Raw genomic sequence first — 22,733 nt, 5'->3', positions numbered from 1 at the left:
CTTTTATTTTTCTTAACCAGAAATAAGGTTTCTCAATGCAGGTAGGCGGAGGGAGGAGGCTCAGCGGGGTCCCGGGGCGGCTGCAGCGGGACCGGCTCGGGGGGTGCGGCCCCCTGGCCCCCGCTGCCCGCAGCTCCCCCGCACGGGTCCCGCAAGCCCTGCGGGCAGTGCCGGCAGCCTGAGCGGACCCGTCCATGGGAGGAAGTTTCACGCCGTCCCTGATATCCACTTATTTATAGCATTTATCTGTATTATATTCTCTAAACCAGATCGCATTTTATACGGCCGCCTACAACCACCTGACCATGTGCACTCGAGGCTGGTACTATTGATTCGCTGGTATTATTTGTTTACCGTCTTTTGAAGATATAAATGCTATAATTTTGCATTACTCAAAGAGATTACTACTTTTATTAAAAGGTGCGTACCGAGAATTTCGATTGTATCTAAACTTCAATGTGAAATAAATCGGTGGAACGACCCCCGGGCTGTGTGCGTGGCGGCGGCCGGCGCGGGGCTGCCCCGGCTGCGACCCCCGGCTCCCGGGAAGGAATTTAATTAGCTCCAAGAAGCGGGGGGCGGGAGGGGGCGGATTAATACGCGCACAATAAGCAACGCTTCTCGCTTTATTCACAGGTTCTGCCCTGGAAACAGACCGGCGGGGCGGGCGGGGACGGCGAGGGGCGGCGGTGGGGAGCGGGGTCGGCCGGAGCCGGGGATGGCCGCGGCCCTTGGACTCCGAGTGGAATACACCAGCCTGCTGTCAGCTCCTACTCCTCTGTCACCCTGCGGGCAGCGGCCAAACCGCCTTGTGGCCACGCGGTTGCCGCCTGGCCCAGGTCGTGCTTCGCGCCCCGCTGGAGCAGGGGAGGCGCGGGCCGGCCCTCCTCAAACCCCGGCCAGCAGCTCGCTGGGAGCCTCGGCACCTGCGGCCGCCGGCCAGGAGCCGTGCGAGCGAACAACTGACACTCGTGAAGAAGGAATAATGACGGAAGGCAGCCGGGCTGCGTTCACCTGGAGTGACAACCTGCTCAAGACAACCAAAACGTCGCATTCTCCGGCCGCACGCTCCTCTCTCAACGCGAGACTCTTTATTACGCTCCCTTGAAGCTTCTCACCCCGCGCCGCCTCCCACCCGCCCGGCTGCCGGCCCCGTGCCCCTCCGCGCCCCCCCTCCGGAACGGCGTGGTCACGGCGAGCGGAGCAGCCCGTGCCTCCCGTGACCGCGGGGAGCGGGCAGCGGGGGAAAGAAATGGGGGGGTGGGGGGAAGGAACAAAAATTACTAGGTTGCAAGAGAAAGGAAGGCGGCCCTGTGCCCTCATCGCGCCGGAGACGGGCAGCAGCTCCCGGCTGGGCCCGCCGCGGGGGATCCCGATGATCGCCGCAGGTGCGGGGGCTGATGATGCTGATGCTGCTGATGCTTGTCTTTTGTTTCTTTCCTTTTCCCTCCTCTCCCTTAACGCGAAACAAATAAACCCGCCACCTTCCGCTGAAAGTTTTCCCCTGGTTCTGAGCGTCTCATTAATATTGTGCAGCTGGAAATTACATTACTCCAATCGGAGCAAATCGCTTCTCTGCGGCTGTTACAAAACGCCGCCGTGGTTGCTTAAAACAGCCTCGTCCGCTCCTCTCCCGCGCAGCGAGCCCCCCAGCGAGCCCCGCACCTCGGGCCCGCCCGGAGTCCTGCCTGAGGAGGTAAAGCCGCCGCCGCACGGAAACCCCCGCGGCTCTCGGCCGCCCCGCCGGGCCGGGGAGCCCTTGCCGGTGTCCTGGGCGGGGGCCCCGGCCCGGGACCCCACCCCGGCTCCCTGGAGGGTCGGGCGGGTCCCGCCGCCTCCCCGCCGCAGCTCGGCCCGGAGCTCCCCGGGCCGCGGTGTCTGGGAGCCCGGGCTGCGCGTCCGAGCGGCGGCGGGGCTGCTGCCCGGGGATTGACTTCAGCAGACGCGTTGTGTTGAAAAACAACCCCTTTCTGCCATCCCTGCGCCCCCGGCGGGCAGCGAGAGGAAGGCCGTAAAGGTGCCCCCCGATCGGGCTGGGGGCCGGGGGAAGCCCTCCGTGCCGAGCGTCCCGGGGCCGGCGCCGCCCGACGGGGCGAGCAGGGCGCTGGGCTTCGCGTCCCACCCATGCTCGCAACCATTGCCGTCACTACGCGTGGCCAGTGCTTCGGCCCCGTGTTTATGGCGGGGAAGTGTTAAATGAACACCGGTTTGCACCTGCTCGGAGCCCGTTCTCGTCCTGGAAACCGCCCGCACCTGGGCGGGCGAGGCAAGGCCCCTTTCCCGCCCGGCAACGCCGGGCCCTGTGAGCCGCAGGGCCGCGGGCGGGTCCTGGGAGGAGAGCAGGCTCCGAGGGGGTGACCAAGCCCAAGGAACTGGACGTAGGTGCTGTTTTAAGTGGCGGAGCCGCATAGGTTATGGGGGGGTCTGGCTGCGGTCACCGCTGTCCAGGCTGCGCAGAGCCGGAGACAGAAAAGGGACTGGCTTTGTCCGGCAGCCCCGCCACGGTCGGTAAGCAGCGGGCAGGAGCCACGAACGGCCCCCCCACCACCACCGAGGGGTCCTTCGCAGGGCGACCGTGTCCCCTCGGGGCTCCGGCGGCCTCGTCCCCGGCCCCCGCGGCCGTGGCGCTACTGGGCTGCTGCGGGCTCGGGGCCGCACTGCCCCCAGAAATGAGCAGCCGCTGCTCTGTACCCTGCTTTAATGTGTTTTCCGTTGATGTATGTAATGTCTGATTGAATTTATTGCTGATTAGCGTTGAGCATGAGTTTACACAACAAGAAATTATGTTTCATTCAGTTCATTAGCATGTCTAGTGTTTGCTTTATGAGCGTATCACTAATGGTAATGACCAATGTTGATTGATTTCTAATGTGAATATAATTACACAATGTAGGGGAATTAAAGGGAAAATCCACATTTTTAATTGTTGGGGTTTTAGGGACTGCGCGTGGGGGCGAAGAGGGTGGACAGGGAGAAACAAACCAACTCTCTTCTGCGCAAACGATGAGAAGGTACAGATTAATGACTCCAGCAGGAGACGGGGAGTTTGGTCCAACAGAAGAGCAAGTCAAATGCAGTTAACTCAGGGAACAGTTAATGCACACTCGACATTACAAAACATAATTTCCCCTCGTCTGCCCCCAAGGTACATCTGGAAGCCCAATAAGTTCGTTTGGAAGCGGCCGTTCCCGAGGAGCCAGCGGAGGCAGGGCTTCGTGCACGGCCGGGCAGCCGGCTCCCTGCAGCCCCGCCGGCGGCTGCACGGCTCCGGGGCAACGCCGCTGCCGAGCGGGGAAGCTGCGCCCTGCCCGGGGCCAGCGGGGGCGGCTCGCCCGGCTCTGGCAGCCGCAGTGCCGCCCCCGGCAGCCAGCGCCCTGCCCGCGTCCTTCCTGCGAGCTGGAGACGGAGAGCCGCCGCTGCTGGAGCCGTGCGGAGGGCTGCAACAGGTACGGGGAGCGGAGCGGGCTGGGCACCGGGGGGGATTTTAGAGGCAGGGAGAGGGCTGTGAGAGTACTGCGAGCACTGTGCGTGAGGAAGTTGGAAGCAGCTTGTGTACTCCATCTGGTCTCTGTGTTCCTGAGGGTGACCTCTGAGCGTGTCCTTTTCACTAAAAAGGAAAGTTGGCCCGGGAGGGGAGAGATCAGGGTTTTGCAGGAGGCACCTCCAGTGGGATGTGGAGAGGGAGAGCAGGAAGGCTCCGGTTCTGAGGAAACTCCTGTAGTGCAGGAGAAATCCCGGGTGGGACACGCACACACTTGTGGAACTGTTTTCGTTTCACCCTCAGACCGGGTCAGTGAGTGAAGTGTGATGTGTTCTGCCAACTAAGAGCTGCTAAAAGGCTTCTGTTGTTGCTTGCCCAAAAGGAAAAGAGGCCTTGTGGTTTTTTTGGAGAGTGAAACAAGCTGTGTGCCTTGCATGGGAGGAGGGGGCTCAGGCAAGGCTGGCAGTAATCAGTCCCTGTGCCTTGGGGCACTCGCTGAAAATCCAGTGTGGGCTAGAGGCAATGATGCCTGCTCTGGGTGCGCTTCCCCTTCCACTAGTACCTCCTTCCTTCCTGTGGCGAATTTCTAGGATACCGGGCAGTGACGTTCCTCCACTCTGGTGGTCCCAAGTCAAAAGCAGTGTTGATCCCAGTGTGAGCAGCTGTGCACACCTGGGTGCAGGGCATTCTTGCTCTCACCCATGACAACTCTGAGCCTTCTGTTGGACAAGATAACGCCCTTGCCTTTCTGTAGCTTTATGTAGCTGGGGAGACGTGGTCATGAGCCACACCCCATTTCACCGTAGCACTTAGATTCTTACAGTATGGGATTCCTAAAGTGAAACAGTTGTTCTGAACTCAGGACATATCTGGGATTCTCAAAAAACCCTGTTTGTGAAATTTTTCTTCAGGAGAGCATTGTGGAGCTATTGGAGAATGGGTCTAACATTGTATGAGCGTGTAGGTTTGAAGAATATACCCAAGGGTCTCCTGCCTCTTGTGCCTACATCGCTAACAAAGATGCGTTCAGACACAGTCGTGAATCTTCATGCAGCGTGCTGCTCATGGCACTCTTGGTGTTGGTGACCTTCTAATTGACTGAAATTCTGTTAAGCTATCAGAAAAAAAGACCCAAGAAAGAGATGTTGGAAGAGTTTGAGCAAAATGAAGACAAAAGACTGTGAATAATTGTCATTCACATTTGTAATTTATGTTGCATACAGTATGTTCAAAGGAGTTTCAGTGCTTCAGCTGCAGTTATATTTCCAGGTTTTGTTTTTTTTTTTGTCTACACAACACTCGTTCAAGGACTAAAGGTTTACGGGAGGACTCCTGCTTTGTTTGCAGTTAATAGTCATCCAGCTTGTAGTGGAAATTCTCACTGCATTGTTGGAGTTCATGCTAATAAATTCTAATGTGCTTTCAATGTTTTGGGCTTCAGGGTCGTTCAAGTCAGGGCCATCCTCCTTGAGCTGCATCTATACTGACGGTGTTTTCCACTTTTTCCAGTAGTAGCAACCCCTTTAAAAACGTAAACATTTTAGTGGAAATTAACATGGTCCTGAACCTTTTCTGTTCATAAAATCCCCATGCCAGTAATTCCATGACAGCTGGTTTTGGTGTTGCTGTCGCCAAATCAGGTCAGTATTTCTTTCTGTTATGAAATAAAAATGCTGAGACTTAAAAAAGTTATGAACATGTCGTATTGCTCACTCTATGGTTCTTCCCATCAAAATTTCCTGTATAGCTCTTCAGGATATTGGTCACACTGCCTGATTTGTTGACCCGATAAATACCATTTCCACTGAAAGAATAGGGAAGTGTTTTGTTCTTTGCCATGCATGCGGTACTGTTTCTGATCTTCTAATTGTTAAAATCTGGTCCATAGGACTTGAGATTTCATGGGTCAGTTATCCTTCCTACTTTGATTCTCCCCAAATTTTTCAGCGTACGCTGAATCGTGTTTTAAAAGTATTGATTGGCATGGATTCATAATTCCCTTTTGAATGTTTTTATAATTTCTTTACTTTTGGTTTTGTGTTTCCTGGCTGACAATAGAGCCGAATTTCCCTACAGTTCTGTCTGTTGAGGTGTGGGGAAAGAGTGGCTTCTGATGTCTCTCTTTTTAATCTAGTTTTATTGTTCCTTTGCTGTCTTCTGAGTGATTAATCTCACTATTTTAGTCTTCGAAGAGCCTTTCCAAAGGCTCAATTGTTCACACAGCCCAGACGATTGCAGCCTCTAGTTTTGAAACGCCTCCTTTGAAATGGCAGGACCAGCTCTCTCCAGAAGAGTGAGATGAGGCTCAGCACTTATTATATCCACGGCAGAAATTCTAACTCCTGTAGCTGTGCACTTGGTCATGTGGCCAACCTCTTGCAGTGCTGCATTGAGCAGAGACCTTCACTGAGTTTCCTGCAGTATTCCCAGGCCCCTATTGTGGCTTGATTAAGCTAATGGAGAGCTCTGCTGGGAATTAACCACCATTAATATATGTAAACCTACCGGCTCTGCATTTTAGCCTATCATGTACATGAAGAGCTGCACAGCTCTGACCAAACTTGGAATTATTTTTTTTTTCCTGTACGGAACTAAGACGTCACTGTCTTGAAGCACATTTTGACCTGTGAAAGTCATATTTGTTTTCCTGATATACATAGTGCAAGGGCTTTATTGACAGGAAAGGACTTTGAAACAAATACATTGAGAGGAAAATCAGCTTTCCTCCATAGCAGGGAGAGGAGGATCTTTTCTTTTTTGAAGTAGAGATGCTAGGGCTCAGTTTTGAAGATATGGTTTTAATTCCAGTGGGTCGTTAAATGAGTTTTTTCTGCTGACATAAATTTGCATAGCTGTGTTGCAGTGCAGATTCTTGCAACTTATTCTGCCCGTGGGATATCATGGCAGAATTCAGGAAACTGCTGTCACAGAAATACATCCCAGTCCCATTTCCTGAATTGTTGCAAGCAGTAGATACACTTGCATGAGACAAGGATTATTTGGATGACGAGAATTTTTCAGAAATACATTTGTATTTGTTCTTCTCATATTTCATTTTAATATTTTTCATGGAGCCTTACATAACACAACTGAATTCTTTTGGCCATGTTTTCAAGATCATGTAAGTCGTCTGGATAACTGTTGAGATATTCAATAGTTTCAATGGTGAACACGTAGTGAAATGATGATGTCAAAAAAAATGTTGTCCAGAGAAGCCAAGGATATGTGTGTGTTTGTTTTTTAAATAACTGGAATGTCACTGAGTGCTCCAGTGTTATCTGGTGATTGATAATGTAAAGTTCTGTCAGTGTAGGCTTGTAGGTGCATAACATGTATTAGTCCCATGACAAATTTTCCTCTTTAAAATATTTATATATTTTGAAGATGAAAAAAATTAAAATCCATTAAAAAGCTTTGAAACTTAATACATCAAGTAAAATATCTGTTACTATTTTCTCTTGAAACTGTCAATGGTTTTAGGAAGAAACCCCCTCTCCTCTGTTTACTGCCAGTCTTTCAGATGGTACTGAAGATTTGAATACTTGTCCTGTGTGGGAAAGGAAATAGCTGGACTGTTCTGGAGCTGTTTTCAGGTAAAATGAGTGAAGTACTCAAAAAAAAAAAAAAAAGTGTGGAGAGCACAATATCAAGCACAAACACAGGTTTTGTTTTTGTCTGTTTTGTGTCTTTGTGGCTGAGATGGTCACAGTGTAAGGTAGTGTTGGCTCCTGACACCAGGCAAACTGAAGCTGCCGTTCTCTAGGCCAGCAAGTACCCACAGGTTTGGTCATGACTGCTTGATGCTCAGAACATGGAAATGCAGCCAAATCCCTTTGGTTATGCTTCAGCAGCTGGGAAGATGAGTCCTCTGTAATCAGAAATCAACTGCAGAATGGTAATTTTAGTTTAATGCTTTTAATGTTCCCTCACTGTATTGTGCTTTCAGCTAAGCTGAAGATGTTGCAAATACAACATTGGGGTATGGCTTGTAAATTGATCTGATTAGGAGCTGGTCTGAGCAGTGCTATCAATGTCAGCACATTCCAGCAAAGGCAGGGGCTGTTCATTCAGGTTGGCTTCGTGTGTATTCTCTCAATTGGAAGCTGTGTGAATATATTTTATATTTTCCAAATGTATCTGTCACATCCTACCTTAATGGTGACAGCACATCACATCACCCTATGTCTCTGTCTTACTGTATCTAGACCGGTGTCTAATGAATGTTTCTGCACAAAGGCTGCTGTACACCGTGCAGCTGAGCGAGCTCCTCTCTGACTCAGATGCTTTTCACTCAGCCCTTTACCTTTGCAGTTTATGGAAATTTCCCTCCTGTTACACTGTGGCCAGCTTGCGCTAACCCTGTGTCTGTTCTCAGGGGCACAGGAGGATGGTGAGAGCTCCTTTCTACAGCTGTACAGCACGGAAACATTTCTGCAAGCTTGAAGCTACATAGCAGGAAGCACTAAGCACGTCTGGGCAGGCAAGGTAAGCCCTGGCCACGTGTGACCAAGTGTAGCAGAGTTTTAAACCCTTTGCCACAGCAGTTTATGTCCACAAGATCAGTAATGTGCAAGTCCTTTATATCTTGTGACCTTTTTCGTGTATTCCTCCTGGTGCAGTTGCTCATTTGCTGAGTTTCCTCCATGAGTTGTGCAGGTTTTCAGTTTTAACTGGGTTAGTAATCTTACTTCTCAAAAGCCCAGATACTCCAGTCAGGAGGAGAGCCTCTTGGCTGTGCTAACTCAGTTTGTGCCTGCCTCTTTGTGTATTGACTTCCTGTCATCTCTGAGATTAACTTAAAATAATCCTTGCCTTGAGTAGCCCTTTCCAGCTTTCTCCACTACCTTTGTAGGTTGTTCATGCTGTGCTTTTCCTTTTCTAACTTAATTTTTTTTTTCTTGTTTAGAAGAACCCTGTTGATATGCAGTATTAGGATCTCTGCTGGAAACCAGTAATATGTTCATTCTGGCTGAAGTATTGGCTCCCCACATCTCTGACTGGTTCCCCAGGAAAGGATGGAGATGGATACTGATATCTCTAGTTACTCTTGGAGCCTAGAGGAGCCGACCATTTTTGCAAAACACTTAAGTCAAAAGTGTGTCCACGGAGTTGAAAGCAGCAAGATGCTTCCTGATTTTTTAGTTAAAGCACTTAAGCATGGGCTTGCCAGCTCTGTATGCCTTCAGCTCGATAATAGAAGTACAAGAGTTGTTTTATATTTAAGCCAGCAGATAAAAGTGGCCTTTTGAAAAGGGGAACATTCCTTCAGAAGGAATCACAAGCAACAGTCAGCTGCTTTTAGGGTGGATGGCAAAAGCATGTTAGTGAAAACAGGTGCGGAGCCTTGTTCTGTGTTTACATATAAGCCCAAGTGAGCAAGTTTGTTGCTTTGACTAATAAGTTGCTTTAGTAAATATTGTTGAACCTGACTGGCATACTGCTCTGTTGTGAAGTGCAGTGGCAAAAATCATGGAAAGAGTTGCTCCACGTTGTAAAGTTATACAATAGCTGAGGTTTGGTTTCTTTGTCTGTTTTGCCAAGAAGGTAAATTGTACTGGTGTCTTTGGCTGGTGTGGTTTACTTTATTGTCCATACTGGATGGGACAGTGACCCTTCCCTCTCCCAGTTATGCATGGCATGGCAAGAGAGCCCGGGAGAATTATCCTATTGGTAGCTCATTAAATAAGTATCCATCCAGGCTCATGATTGAGCATGAAGTTTCTCATAGTTCAGAGTTAAATGTTACAAGGGAATAAAATTCTTCTCACTAAATGCTAGCGAAAACACAGTAGGAGGTATTTTGTTCAGGGAATACAAGCTATTGTCCTACCCTTGTCCAGAAGGCTACATACATCAAGCAGAAGATGTCTTCCTTACATTCCAGCTAAATCAATGTTATTTCTTCCAGAATACTGCTGCTTCCATTTCTAGAGATAAAAAAACATAGCTCACTGTCAGGAGATAATTCCTTCTCTTGGGCTTTCTGTCCTTGACCAGTAGAAGTTTTTATTTTTCTTAGACAAGGAAGCCTTTCTTTATCCCTGGAAGATTAAATTGTCTTGCTGGTAGATCTGCCTTACTGAGGAAATGGAGGAGGAAAAGCAGATAGGGAAGAAATAGAAAAGAAAATAATTTCAAGGTATCTTTATAGTCTCCTATTGTTAGGATGTCAATTACTACCATATATCACCTACATGGCAAACTCGTCATAGCTTGGGGTATCTCTTTTCTTTTTTTTTCTTCTCTCCACCTAGTAGAAAATGTATCAGTTATCCATAGGAAATCTTTTTTATTGCTGGACTCATCTATAAAGTATAGCTGTGATGCTCAGAGGGATTTACTTTTTTAACATCCTATTCAGAAGGATGAATGTTAAAAGGTCATAGTTTTTAAACTCCAGTCGTGTATTCCGTGGGAATAATTGAAGAGAATGATGCCCTTTTCAGCTTTTTGATTTGGCACAGCTGTTGTTTCACGTGCTGATGTCTCACACTAGAGTGGTCAAGAATGGTAAATTCAGCAGTGAATCGGTAACTGGGGGCTCTGATTTAACTGCAGCCCTCCTGTCGAGGAGTGCAGAGTGCTTTAGTTACTGCAAACACGGATTCTCCAAACCAGTGTTTAGGAGCAGGAAGAAGCCTTAGGAGCAGAGAAAACCCCAGACTGGCTCTGCAATGGCCAAGGGGAGCCGGCCCAGGTGCACCCGGCCGGGCGCAGGGCGGGCTCGGTGTTCCTGTGCCTGTTCTGGGTGTTCTCGTTGCTGACAGACTCTGCTGGCTGGGCAGCTCCTAGCAGTGGGCTTTGCCTCCGCTGCAGTCAGACATCCAGAGCAGCAGGAAAGATGGCAACCACTTATTCAAAAATTACAGCAGACCTTAGATCCAGAACTTCCCTTTTCTTGGTGCTGTGGGAACAAGAGCTGACTCGTGTTCCTTGGAGCCCAGATATTCATCCTGCTCTTGGAAGGAGGGGCAGGTCCATTACTTCACCCTGGCAGTGCTTGTGTGACCCTCTGAGAGCAGCTCCTGTCCTGAATGCTTTACTTTCAAGCTTCAGCATTGACTGTGGGCAGGAAAAGTTTGTCAGGAGGGCTCCCAGCTCTCCCTGGGGAGAGAGGGTAGATAATGAAAGGAGCTAGAAGGTGAGAGGTGTCTGCTAGTTCAGCTCTCTATTAGTCAAGTTCTCCCTCCTTGATCTATCTAGTTCTTATGTAAAGTTAGTTCTCCATTCCTTTCAATTACAGCTCCATCCTACTTTTCTGTCCCTTCCAGTTTGTGGATTTTAATCCTCTCTCAAGTCTGTTTCACTTGTGTTTCTTTGCTTTCATGACTCAGGACTTTTTTTTCCCCCTCATTTCCTTCATGCTATGTCATTTCTTGTGGCTGGAACAGTGTTCTTTTCTGAAAGGAAACATCAGTGCAGCAGGAGGATTAAAGGGGATTTTAAAGTGAATTCATAGGGAGTCTCAGAAACTGGAAGAAAATGGCAGCAAATTTCAATTTGAGTGAGCTTTATTTCTGTATAGTATAATATAATTCAGAGTGTTATCAGTATCTATAAAAGCATAAAGAAAAAGCAGCAGTAGGGGTTAAAAAAAATCAAAAGCCCTGTAAAGTATATAAAATGAAGTTTCAAAATACTGTAGAAGAGGAGGAAGGGCCAGAACCCCAAGTAGCAGGCTATTTGGGAAGCAACAGCTTTGAAAAGGTGAAAGAAGCTCCCCCAAACCGGCAAGAGACAAGCCCATCTAGGCCAGTTTAACTGAATAGGTTAGGAGCTGAAGAGGAAGGGAAGGTTAAGAAATTTTTGTTTATGTTGTATGCAGAAAGAAGAAATAACCACAAACTTTCCTCTGGGTAAAGGGGATCAGAGAAGCACTGACAATACAATTTGATTATATTGCTTAGACAGTGTTTGAAAAGACACAAACTACCTCTCAGCTTTCTCCTCAAACTTCCTCTCTGTCTTTAAATAACTGAAAAAACACGAACCACCACAAAATATAAATCTCAAAAACGAGCCTTAGAAATGACAGATTCTTCTTTAAACTTAGTCTTAGAGGTTAGATCACAAATTCTCTTCTGCTGTAATGAACATGATTAAAACCATAATATTTCCTTCTATACCACCTTGTAAAGTAAACAATTCAATGGAGAACTCTAATTACAAAATGTTCCGTGCCCTACTTTCATTTAACACTCCATTTCATATCAGCTACAGCTGCTCTCACCAGGAAAAGATTTGTATAACCTCTGTCGAATTTCCCACAAATGGAACTTTTTCTGCCATCAGTGTGGACCTACAACTTGCGGCATTGTGCTTGAAAGAAAAGCGGAACTGAATGAGATTTTGATTGGAGTACATCAGTAAATAATGACAAAGTGCATCAAAAGGCGCACCACATTTAGTTTATTTGTCACAAGCATGGTTATCATCATCTTGCCCCAAAGACTATTTTCAGGTTATAGGAATCTGCCTAACTTCGAACTTACATAGCAACATCTAGGTTTGCCTTTTGAAACCTCAGATGTTTAATTTTGCTGTAGTGTTTCCACAGTGTCATCTTAGTAAGCTGATTGGTTTGATTTGATTTGAGTTAGTTCTAGGTGTTGTTCTGCAGAAACGGGGAAATCGAAGATATCTGTCCCAGGCTAGAGGAGTAAGGACAAGCTGTGTGACCATTCCCTGGTAGGCCCTGGGTGTGTCATATCTCACATATGTGTTCAACTCCAGAGACCCCTGGAGGGATGCTCGGCTCTTACATGATACCACTTGCTGGAGGGAACTGCCCTTGCGGAATTCTGTTAAGCATAATAAGGTACATATTGGGAAAGAATAAAACCAGCTCAGCTTTATTATGTGACTTGCATGCCTGGTAATGAATAGAAAGAAAGGCACACACCTTCATGAACAGAGAAATTTAATATAGTCTCTTCCTGGAGTTGCACTGGTGGGACTGAGCGTTTATTTCAGCATTCCAAGGGCAATAAAAATCTAAATTTAAACTCAAAATGTACTCAAAAGAGTACCCAGAGGCTATGTACTGTTCAAACTTTGTTTAGGTCATAACTGCTTATGTAAAGTTAGTTTATACCAGCTAGTTGGGCTTTATGTTTTTGAGCAGTACCTCTATTACTAGGAAAGGCCGAGCAAGTGGAGGGGATGTGTCTCAAAGTTCAGCTCTGCGTTCCTATTGCATTTATTTCAACTCTTTACTGCTTAGCGCAGAGCTGTGTGGAGAGATCTGTAGCTCTTAACCTTCCTTGTGCAGACACCTTTAAATCTATTCTGATCCACTCCCATCGTTAGACATCTCAGGGATTTGGGTTTTAAGGGAAATATAAAGGGAGAGGTGAAGAAGATGCCAGGTGAGGGTTTGCTATAGCAGGTAAATGCCTATTAGTTATAAACACAGACTGGAAAGACTGAGTAAGAGCAGGAGCCAGGTCCCAGCCACTGAGCCCTCGGTTCACAGTTCCACTGGTCCATTGTGTCTTGTGAAATCTATCAGCCTGACTCAGCAGAACTGAACGTTTCAACTTTTCTTGGAGCAGATATCGATGGGAGTGGCCACGAGATGTGAAAAGTGCTGTCTCTCTGGCTTCTGTGAGAGAAAACTGCAAATTTTTAAGCATATAAAATACAGTTTTGGGGAAATAATTAAAGTTACCAGCCATGTTTATTTATTCTCGGTTTGTTCATTCTTTGAAACAGTTCGGCTGTGGGAAGCATGCCCAATATTTAAGATATTTGATATCACAACAAAGATTGAAGAAGACTAATTTACATAAAAATACCACTTATTATTCGGGAAAGGTCAAAAAAAGTTTCAATATGTTGGAAGACTAATATGCATGAGATGTAATCTCCAAAACTGACAGTCTCTAAAACTGCAGATAAGTACACAAAAAAACCCGGCTGAAAAGAAACACTTGCATTTTATAAACAGTAAGATATATTTAAAAATTCTCTACCATGTGTCTCTTGATAAAGGTTTCAACTTCTTTTTGTTTCTTCTGCATCTTGCCAGTCCCTCTTTCGCATCAGCCCCTGTTTTAGGTACCCTCTGTCCATTTTACCTGCCTTCCCAGAGGTACTTAGACCTCCTTTTTTCTTTTGATCTCTGTTTCACCATGACTGCTGCATCCTTATAATTTCCTACACTTTCTGCATTTGCTGGCATTCAGCCATTAGCATTGTTAATTTTTTTTTCCCAGTCTCGTAGTAGTGTTTTACCACGGATGTAGGGTTCCGTCTATTCCTTTGTGCACTGAAATTCAGTCAGTTTTCTTTTGGTGAGTGCACACTTGGGGTTGCCTCTGAAATCTGTTGTTGTCCAGATTTCCAACTATCAGAGTCGCAGCTGACTTAGCTTTCCTGAAAACACCGCGTAATTTATTTTCTGTGACTATCCCACTTCACACATACTACATTTGTCATTTCCTTGTTGATTTCATTAAAGCATTTTTATAAGGTTGTTCATCTTCACCAAAATGGCTTTCCAGCCATGAGCAAAGGTTAGCTATTCCTAAAATGTGTGCATGCATGTTTCTACAGTACTTGCCACCCTGATCTTAAAAGATAAATATTTACCTCTCAGTAGAACTGTTACTTTTAACTGTGGATGTGCTAGAGGCTTTTGTTGCTGGCTTGGATTGTATTCAGATTGGACAAACATCTAGGTGTTTCTCGTTCTTCCCAACTTTATTTAGGCATTTATGAGAAAAAAGAGATTTTTTAATTCTCTTAATTTCTTCTACATGTGTTACTTTTGCTTCAATCTTAATAGCCTGAGAACTCTGGAAAATACAAATTTTCGAAGCAGATGAAACATCAGTTACAACCTTAGAGGCTTCTCTGGGACAGAGCTGTTTCCTCTAACTCACTGGAGACATTGCTTCAGGGGGTGAAAATATATTTGTTCTCCATGGCACTTCATTATTTGGCTTCCTTGAAAGACCCAGTTCAGGAGCCGGTTGCTTCTGACAGCAATAGCAGTTGCTGCAGTCCAGATGAAGGATCTGACTGTGGTTCTAGAATACGTGACACAAACATTAGCACAGATAACACTGCTGTTATCTGGTAAACAATTTCACTCATTTGCATGCTGTACTGATAATTTGAGGCTGCTGGTAACGTAATCAAATACTCATTTATTTTTAGCTGCGTGGCTTGCAAGTATTTGCAAGAAGTCCAAATTTTTTGGTTTCTTCATAATTATTGTGTAGTCTTTATGCTGTGTGTTCTTCTCCATAATCTCCCTGATTTGTTTTTACTCACAGGATCAGCAGTGGCAGCTCCCTGTGTTTTTAGATTTCTTCCACAAGAGTGAACACAAACAAGAGAATTGTGCAAATGCAGCCATGTGCCCAAGAATGGCACAGATTGGCAAAGGCCTGGGTAAATGTCCTGCCAGCCTCATGCACATTTTACCAAAACTCGATAACACCTTTTGGTTTTGTGTGAACATGGTGTGGTGTGTGGTGCTACCTACACAGTCCCTAGGAAACTTACAGAGAAAATGTAGTTATTACTCGCCATTAAAAATTGCAGAGCTCCTAGAAATAGAAACAAATTCAGATTTAGTGTCTTTCCCCTTCTCTTAAATAATATTACAGTAATTAAATTTTAATATGTAAGTTCTTTGTAGGTCATTAGCAGTATAATGCTGCATATACGTGCCTCTTCAGAAAACAATTCAGTCCATAATCTCATAATGTTGATTCTACCTGGCAGTTTTATTTGAACTTAATTTCTTTTTCACCTAATGCTGTTACCCCAAGAGTTATGAGACAGGCATCAGCTGACAGCACCAGGGGAAGGATAGTTATTGACGATAGCATAAAAGCAAAAGGGGAGGGAAAAGAATAGCTATTGTAGCATTTATCAGTATTCTATTAATAGTCTGCTCAGACACAACTGTGGAATAAAACAGACATTCATACTGCAATTTCTTGCAAAGGTTGAAGCTATTCATCTGCATGGTTACAAGGCAGAGCCTAAAGCTTCCTGGCATTATAGCTGTTTCATTGTATTGTTATAATCAGAAGAAACACCTTTGCCTTGGGTGTAAATACTCTTCCCCATTCCCTTTGGAAGGAATGCAGATACAGGCAGCCATCCTTCCTAGAATGCTTTTTAAAATAGTGTCTTTACAGTTCCAAACAAAACTATAGCCAAATACCTCTGGCAGGGAACAGGGCCAGGAGTCTTTTACTTCAGGGTTCAATTGACCATCCACGGAAGTGGACGAAAGCCTCTTATTGTTTTCCATGTTTTTGTTATTGTTTCAGTGAAGGAGAATGTTTTCACTGTGTGTACCCAGGGAGAGCTGAACTCCACAAGAGCTTATGTTCTGTTTTACTGTGGAAGAGACTGGAACACCAGGGTGGGAGAGATGCCCAGAGACAGCTGCCGAGTCTGTGAGTCTGAAAACCCACTGCTCTGGGGATGTCTGTGATATCCACAGAGAGCTTTGCAAGTCTGATCCTGGGCAGCAGCTGTGCTCTGACCTGTGTTCTCTTTCTGTGCCCTCATGCAGTGTGCACGTTTTAGGCTGAAACGGAACTCCCTTATTTGGGTCATGGGCTGGTTTCAGACCATGTAGCTCTGCTATCCTGAGACACCTGCGTTAGGAGCTTGGGAGCTCTCCGGTAGAGACATCTGACTCTGCCTCTGCAGGTGTCTCATTCTCTCTCCTTGATATTACAGAGTTTTTAGGGCAGCTGCTTTCTTAATTAGGCACCTCATCAAGTGTGGTCTGTTAGGGGAATGACATTGGGCTTTGTTGCGTTGAAAGTTGTGAGGGCAAATGTGTGAAGATGAAGTAAGGAGGAATGAAACTGAAGAGAACCAAACAAACCAATCATACTAAAAAGCAAAACCACGCACAAAAAAAAAAAAAATGGGTCAGGAACTTGTTGGTTTTAGCATTAGCCAACCCCTGACCTATTGCTACTTTTCTAGGGGGGCATTACACTTACAAACTGAAACACAGTTAACATTTTCTTTGAAGTTGATACCTTCAGATTTTGTCCAGTCTTATAAAGAGCTCACTTCCTCCTTTGTTACAATGTGATTGTTAAGCAAGGAGAAAGAATCCCAGTGAACAATGCAGTTTGTCACAGATGGAATTTCAAAAGGTCCAAAATACTCCTCAAAATTGGTTGCAGTTACCCAAGAGTTTCCTCAAGAAAAGTGGAGAAATAATGAAAGGAAAATGTTTTTCATGTACTCAGATATTTCATTGTTGTGTTATTGAACTCAGTCCGGTTTGTTTCAAGTTTTAAGATGCGTTGAGAGGATTAAAAATTACTCGCCCCTGAACATTTTGAATTTCAAAAATGAGTTGTTATGTTAAAATTCTTACTTTAAAGCCTGGTTGAGAAAATGCATAGCATATGTTACTTATTTAGAAAAGCTGTGTTTTCCTACAACTGTTTAAAGTAATGAATTTGTTCTTTTGAGAAATCCTGGATTCTGAAATTAAAACTGCTATTTGATTTTCAGTTGGGATATTTGATTGCTGCAATTGTACAGCAGAAGTAGTTAACTGGGATCTTTTATGAAACCTATTTAGTCAAAATGTTAGGACACAGAAGTGGGTTCAGATTGCATTAGAGAGCACTTGCCATGTTCAAGATTCTTGGCAGAGAAAGGAAGAAGAAAACAATAAGTAATTCCCAGCTGCAAGATTTAGGTATAATAATTCTATGCATTTTACATCATGTGCCCTTCTCCAGTCAGTTGTGTGAGTTTAGATTTTGCAAGCTGAGTGCGAAAATTTAAAGTGCTGATTTCAGGTGGAATGGTTTTCCATGCTTAAAAGTTATGAGTGATAATTGGATTGTGTTTCTAAGGACAAGGAGTATTTGGTAACTCTGTAACAACCACACTAATGTCTCCTTGATTTTGCTGTTCACACTAGCCAGCCCTTGAAAGGGAATATTTTGTGTGCACGTTTCTGTTGTCTGCCTCGTGTCAGAAAATGCATGTAAAATGCTACCCAGTCTGACACCTACTTTGTCTCCAGTGTTTTCCTTGTGTAAATGACTTCCCAGCTGCATGGAAGTAGGAAAAATGTCTCCTGTTTCAAACAAAACTTTCGGCTTTCTGGAGGTTATTCTTGAAGTCAATGGGAGGGACCATAATTGCATAATTGTTTTATGTGAGATGAACCAGCCTGAGAAAGTCTGAGAGATGAACTTAGCTGTCTTTTATTTTGGTGAAAGTTTCTGGCAAGCAAAATACATTGATGAAATGAAATTAACCTCTCCACCCCCGACTCACGTAGGAGGGATTTTGCAATGCACTTGTTTTCATCCAGCTTTATGAATATTGAGATTTCCACTGTCTCAAAATTCCAAGAGGAAGCTTTAGTCTCTCTGGTAGCTGAAGTAAAAGGAGACCCTTGAAATTATGAATGAAGAATTTAAAATTTAACATTAAAAAGGTGGAAAAGAAACCCAGTTACAAGAGAGTAAGCTCTGTTGAATGCACTTTTGTATTGCAGTATTTTAGAAAAACTGCTCACTAAAGATTTTTTTTTTTTTTTAAACACAGAAGCATAAGAAGATAATTCCCTTTTTTGACATGCTTTACCTTTGCAAAGTTCCTGGGCTGTTGACAGGTACAACAAGACATGTGCTACACTTACATGCTATTAGTGCAGCAGGCTTTGAAAAATGTCTAATGCATTGGCATATCTGACAATTTAGGGTATTAGTTAACAGTAAGACTTTGTAAATAGAGTGAATTTTAGCTCCAACTGCTGACTTGAGCATTCAGTCAACATCTGCAGTACAGGGCTGAACAACAAATAATGTCATTTCATGCTATAGAGATGGAAGTTGGCATTATACAGCGTGTATGGCTCAGCCTCAGAGCAACGGTAATTGCGATGTATTGAAGTTTTGCATTGTAATAAAAATAGAGACCATTAGTGGATACCATTTATGTCATTAGTATTTAGTGGCTGTGTGTTGCAGCTTTTTTAGTGCTCGTAAAACTGTCTCTGCTTGCAGATATGTGACAGCACTGATATAAATTTAAATGTTTAGAAATCCATAAGACATAAAATATAGATAGTAAATAGGGGCATAACATTATAGACAGAACCTTAATAATTTGGCACACAAATGTTTATATATTTGCATGTCTAGTGCAGAAATTAGCATAATGGTGCTCACATTTATACTACAGATGAACTTGATTAAGCAAAGAATAACAAGTGAATTAAAACTGAGGCACATCATGCAGAAGCAGCAGAGAATACTTTCATGCCCCCAAAAGGGAATTTGTGATGTTGAAAAGTACATCCTCTACATACATCTGGTGGGATATTGATCTGTCTCTTTATGGACTTTTTACCAGTTACAGCACCTGTTCCACTAACTAGTATTACAGTTGTTCTTAAGAAGTGATTATGTTAATTAAACAATAAAGAAGAGAACAAGGTTGTTAGGAACCCTAAGATAGAGATCGGCTGGCACTAATTTAGTAGCTGTGGGGCCAGCACAGGGAAGGTCATACGGTGTCTAGCCCAAAATTGCAGGATCTTGTCAGAAAACTAGAGGCTGGTGTGAGGGCAGGGAAGGAGCTGGCGGAGGAAAGACTTCTTTGGAGGATGAGGTGGGAAGGAGTCCAGGAATGTATCACAGGAAGATTTCCCTAAATTTCAAGTGTTACACATGAGACAAGTCACAGTTTGGGCTTCCCCCAGAATATGATTTTTGTTCAAGAAATTGGGAAGCTTGTTTGATTTTCATGCAGCAGATCTCTGGGAAAGCTGTCTTCTTCCGTTGTTTTAAGGAATGTCACTTGGATTCTGCTGGCAGCTACACTAACATCTTTAAGAGATTTCCGGCAAAGTTGATTTTTCCTTAGGAAGTTGCCACCATGTTTGATTTTCCTTTAAGAGACTTCTCTTTGTGATTTACTGACCCTGGTTTCTGTGTCGGTGACAGATTTGAAGCAAGAGATTCTGAGATTTGTCTTCTGCACAGTCCATGCCCATTGTCCTCAGCTCTGACCTTCACATCCTGGAAACACCCTGCAGGTTTGTCACAGAGCTCTCAGGGTATCTGGAAATCAAATTAGACAGCGCTAAGGAACAACACAGAAAACTCGAAAAACACTTCAGTCATTAAGAGCAAAGTGACAGCAGGCAGTGTTAGAGTATGAATGCTTCCAATTACTTTTCCTTTCAGAGCACTTTTTGTTACATTTTTAATTCTAAGTGTGTATGAATTCTTTGGCAACATTAGTTGTGTCTTTCAAAAGAAAAGAAAACCTTTGATAAACCTTCTGAGTCTCTTGACTAAACAGTGATAGTGCCCTGATTTCTTTGAATCCTCATACTTGGGAAAGGTGATAGTGGGAATGTACATTTGCAAAAAGCTTGTGGCTTACATTAATAGTTGTTAAAGTTATAAAATGAGATGCTTTTCAGAAGCTCAAGTAATAAGCAGAAGCAAAACATAAGCTCTCTGTACAGTGAATATAAATAATTCTTTCTGTGGCTTCTAGTATTTCTTACAATCTAATTATGGAAAGTGTTAAACTGAAAATCATATTGCTCCTTTTAAAAACATATTTTTGTCTGTTTATCCGTACAAAACAGACCAAAATGTAAATCTGTAAAATGCTTTCCATCTTCAAAGCAGCTATTTATATTCATCTAAATTCTGAAATCTTTTTGAAACTTTCATTTTTATTTCTGATTGTGGGATTCAGTGTCACTTCTTAGCACATTGAATGCTGATGGCTTTGAACATACAGTATGGCACAAAGCGATAACTTGTGCCCACTACCCTGCTGAGAGGCAATTCTAAAGGAAAAGTGATTTTTATGCAGGAGTTTTGACTGATTTTGGAATTAGGGGAAATATTCAAAGCATAAAAAAATTTTTTTAACTCCTCTATACACCACTAAATTGTTACCTTATTTATCTTATCCAGTTAACAGCAGAGGTTGCTTTCTGAAACTATTCTTCAGTTAGAATTCTAAGTCCTAATACAGGTGACAGATAAGTTTTGCAGTAAAGAGTGTTATTCGTGTCTGGGTCTGTGCATGCTTATCAATAGCGTATGTAAAGGGAGAAGAATATTAGGATGATATAAGAGAAATGGGCTCCATACAATCTATTGTGTCATAAGGCAGAAGGCAAAAGACTGTTTGGATTTCTGCAAAACCTGGGTGAACCTAAAAAATACCATACTTCAAGGTATTTCCACTGGAATAATTGGATTAACTGTAGTTACCATAAAACCTGATGCTAAATCTGAGTGTAGCATATTCCCTCAAGCTGGACAAGCAGATGCAATGTTTGGAATGGGACATGAATGTTGGTGGCACTTGAAAGTACCAGTAGGACTGTGCAAAGCGTATTTTCCTGATAACGTGTTTTCCTGTGTTTTCTAACACCTGTTTTTTAAGTTCACTCTTGTTCTGACTGCTAGGGGATGCCTGCTATCTCGCTGCTCTCTTGTGCTTCTGTCTTGCAGGTAAACAGTGTAACATCCCAGATTCTTACAGGGCATTTAGCCTTATTAGATTACCCAAATTACTACAGGTCACAGCTGAGATGCATTAGAGGAATTTAATAGGAAAGCTCACCCAATATAGGCTCTGCTGTTCTTATGGCTTCTTATTGCTTTCATAAGAAGTGAGGGAGATTATTGAAAGACATATTTATAAAATATCCAGTGCAGTGCAGCTACACTCCAGGTTTATGCCAAATTAGCTGTTGAACCTGAATGAATTCGGGCACCTGCTGCAGTGCAGATTACAGGTCACCGTGTGACCTCACACGTGTACGTTGGCCTCCTCCTCCTTTGTTTAATCCATCTACAAAATTGAGCATAACAAGGATGTCCATGAAAAAACAGGTATGCATCTGGTCACAACTGCCCGGGGTAAATAAATCACAAAGAAGGCAGAGGCTCAGCTGAAGGAACAATAATGAGGAAATACAAGTCTCTTTGTCTCCTACACACATCTGCCATTAACTCAGTGGTGTGCTGTGTTTACATTTATTGGGCGTGTTTAGTCTCACTGGACTTCCAGCAGAACAGATCTGGGGTCGTCGTCTTTCCCTGCAGTTCAGTGCATGAGAAGCACTATGTGGTTAGGTTTATTGGAGAGAACATAGGCACAGGCTTTAGTGACTGAATCAATAAAGCATGTTCCTGTAGGTTTCTGAATTGTCTCTTTCATTAAGAATGGAATTGGACAGCAGAAGATTGATTTCTGTGGCAAATCAGAGGGGGTTTTTTAGACCTTAGCTTAAACTGTGGGGTTTTGAAGTCAAAAAGCTCCATCAAGAATATTATACCGGATTTAAACTGCAAAAAGGATCATAAATAGTTTAAATTTCCTTTTTCAGAAGACTTTTTTTGAACTCAGAATTACATGAGACCTGATGTTTAGCAATGCCCAGAGCTGGCTAAATGGGTGGCAAACTGCTAAGCTCCCACAGCTGAGGATCATGGCGTACAGAGTACTGGATGTGGTGTTGGTTAAAAGATACTTGGAAGGGCAAACATTCACGAAGAAATGTTACTGCTAAGGTTATAAAAGATTAGTGTTGCTTACAGCAGCTCTTGACAATGAAGTGTGCTGTGTGATGACTACACTGGTATAGAACAGTCTTAAGTTTTGGCAGAGAGCTGCTTGATTCTGCTTCTTTTTGCACGATCACCATGTGGCTGTGAAATTCTGAAGAAACTTACCTTTACGAATGTGGTTTGTCTAAAAATTCTTTTCCTGCTTGGCAAATCCAGGTTTACTTGAGTGTGGTAGTGCACCTTGACAGTGTTGTTTTAGGACAGCATAATTTGCTTGTAGATAACACAGTGTTCATTTTGGGGCCGGGGCTTTAGGTACACATATGTGCCTCTGTAGCATCCTAAATCAGTTTTACTTTCATGGACAGACAAGGGCAGTGCTGCATATGCATTTCTTAATTTTTAATAGGCTCATCAAGTCAAAATTTGTATTTCCAAATCCTCAGGGAAATAGAGAAACATGGATGAGCCGCAGTGCTGATTCTAGACAAAAATTAGCTGAATCTAAATCAAGAGCAGCATCAACACTAATACTTAGAAGCACAAAGCTTTATGAAGAATTGATAATTTGCCAGGCATTGCTTTCCACATAGGCAGTGTTGTAAGATGTTGGCTATCAATAAATTGCTACATATTCCAAAACAAGTTTAAACCAAATAATGTATCACAAGATGTGTCATCACCTG

The 22,733-nt window shown here is 43.9% G+C and overlaps 1 long non-coding RNA gene across 5 annotated transcripts in view; it reads left to right on the top strand.

The window, feature by feature from the left end:
• Nucleotides 1–2,273: 2,273 nt before the first annotated feature.
• The window catches only part of LOC136295710 (uncharacterized), a 30,295-nt gene continuing 9,835 nt past the window's right edge, over nucleotides 2,274–22,733 (top strand). Inside the window, exons 1-6 of one of the 5 annotated variants that reach the window (XR_010722775.1) lie at nucleotides 2,274–2,378; nucleotides 3,146–3,446; nucleotides 6,962–7,074; nucleotides 7,144–7,376; nucleotides 7,857–7,966; nucleotides 8,388–9,132. This is a non-coding gene — a long non-coding RNA (uncharacterized lncRNA). Of the gene's footprint in view, nucleotides 2,379–2,417; nucleotides 2,509–3,145; nucleotides 3,447–4,392; nucleotides 4,908–6,961; nucleotides 7,075–7,143; nucleotides 7,377–7,856; nucleotides 7,967–8,387; nucleotides 9,133–22,733 lie in introns of those variants that run through there. The other 4 variants (XR_010722773.1, XR_010722772.1, XR_010722776.1 and 1 more) reach the window with 4 other exon arrangements.

The sequence above is a fragment of the Chamaea fasciata genome, unplaced genomic scaffold (genome assembly GCF_029207755.1).
Source record: "Chamaea fasciata isolate MVZ Bird 193981 ecotype frontalis unplaced genomic scaffold, bChaFas1.0.hap1 SCAF_12, whole genome shotgun sequence".
Taxonomy (NCBI): Eukaryota; Metazoa; Chordata; class Aves; order Passeriformes; family Sylviidae; genus Chamaea; species Chamaea fasciata.
The sequence above is the reverse complement of the archived record's forward strand: the minus strand, read 5'-3'. Positions and strand labels throughout refer to the sequence as shown.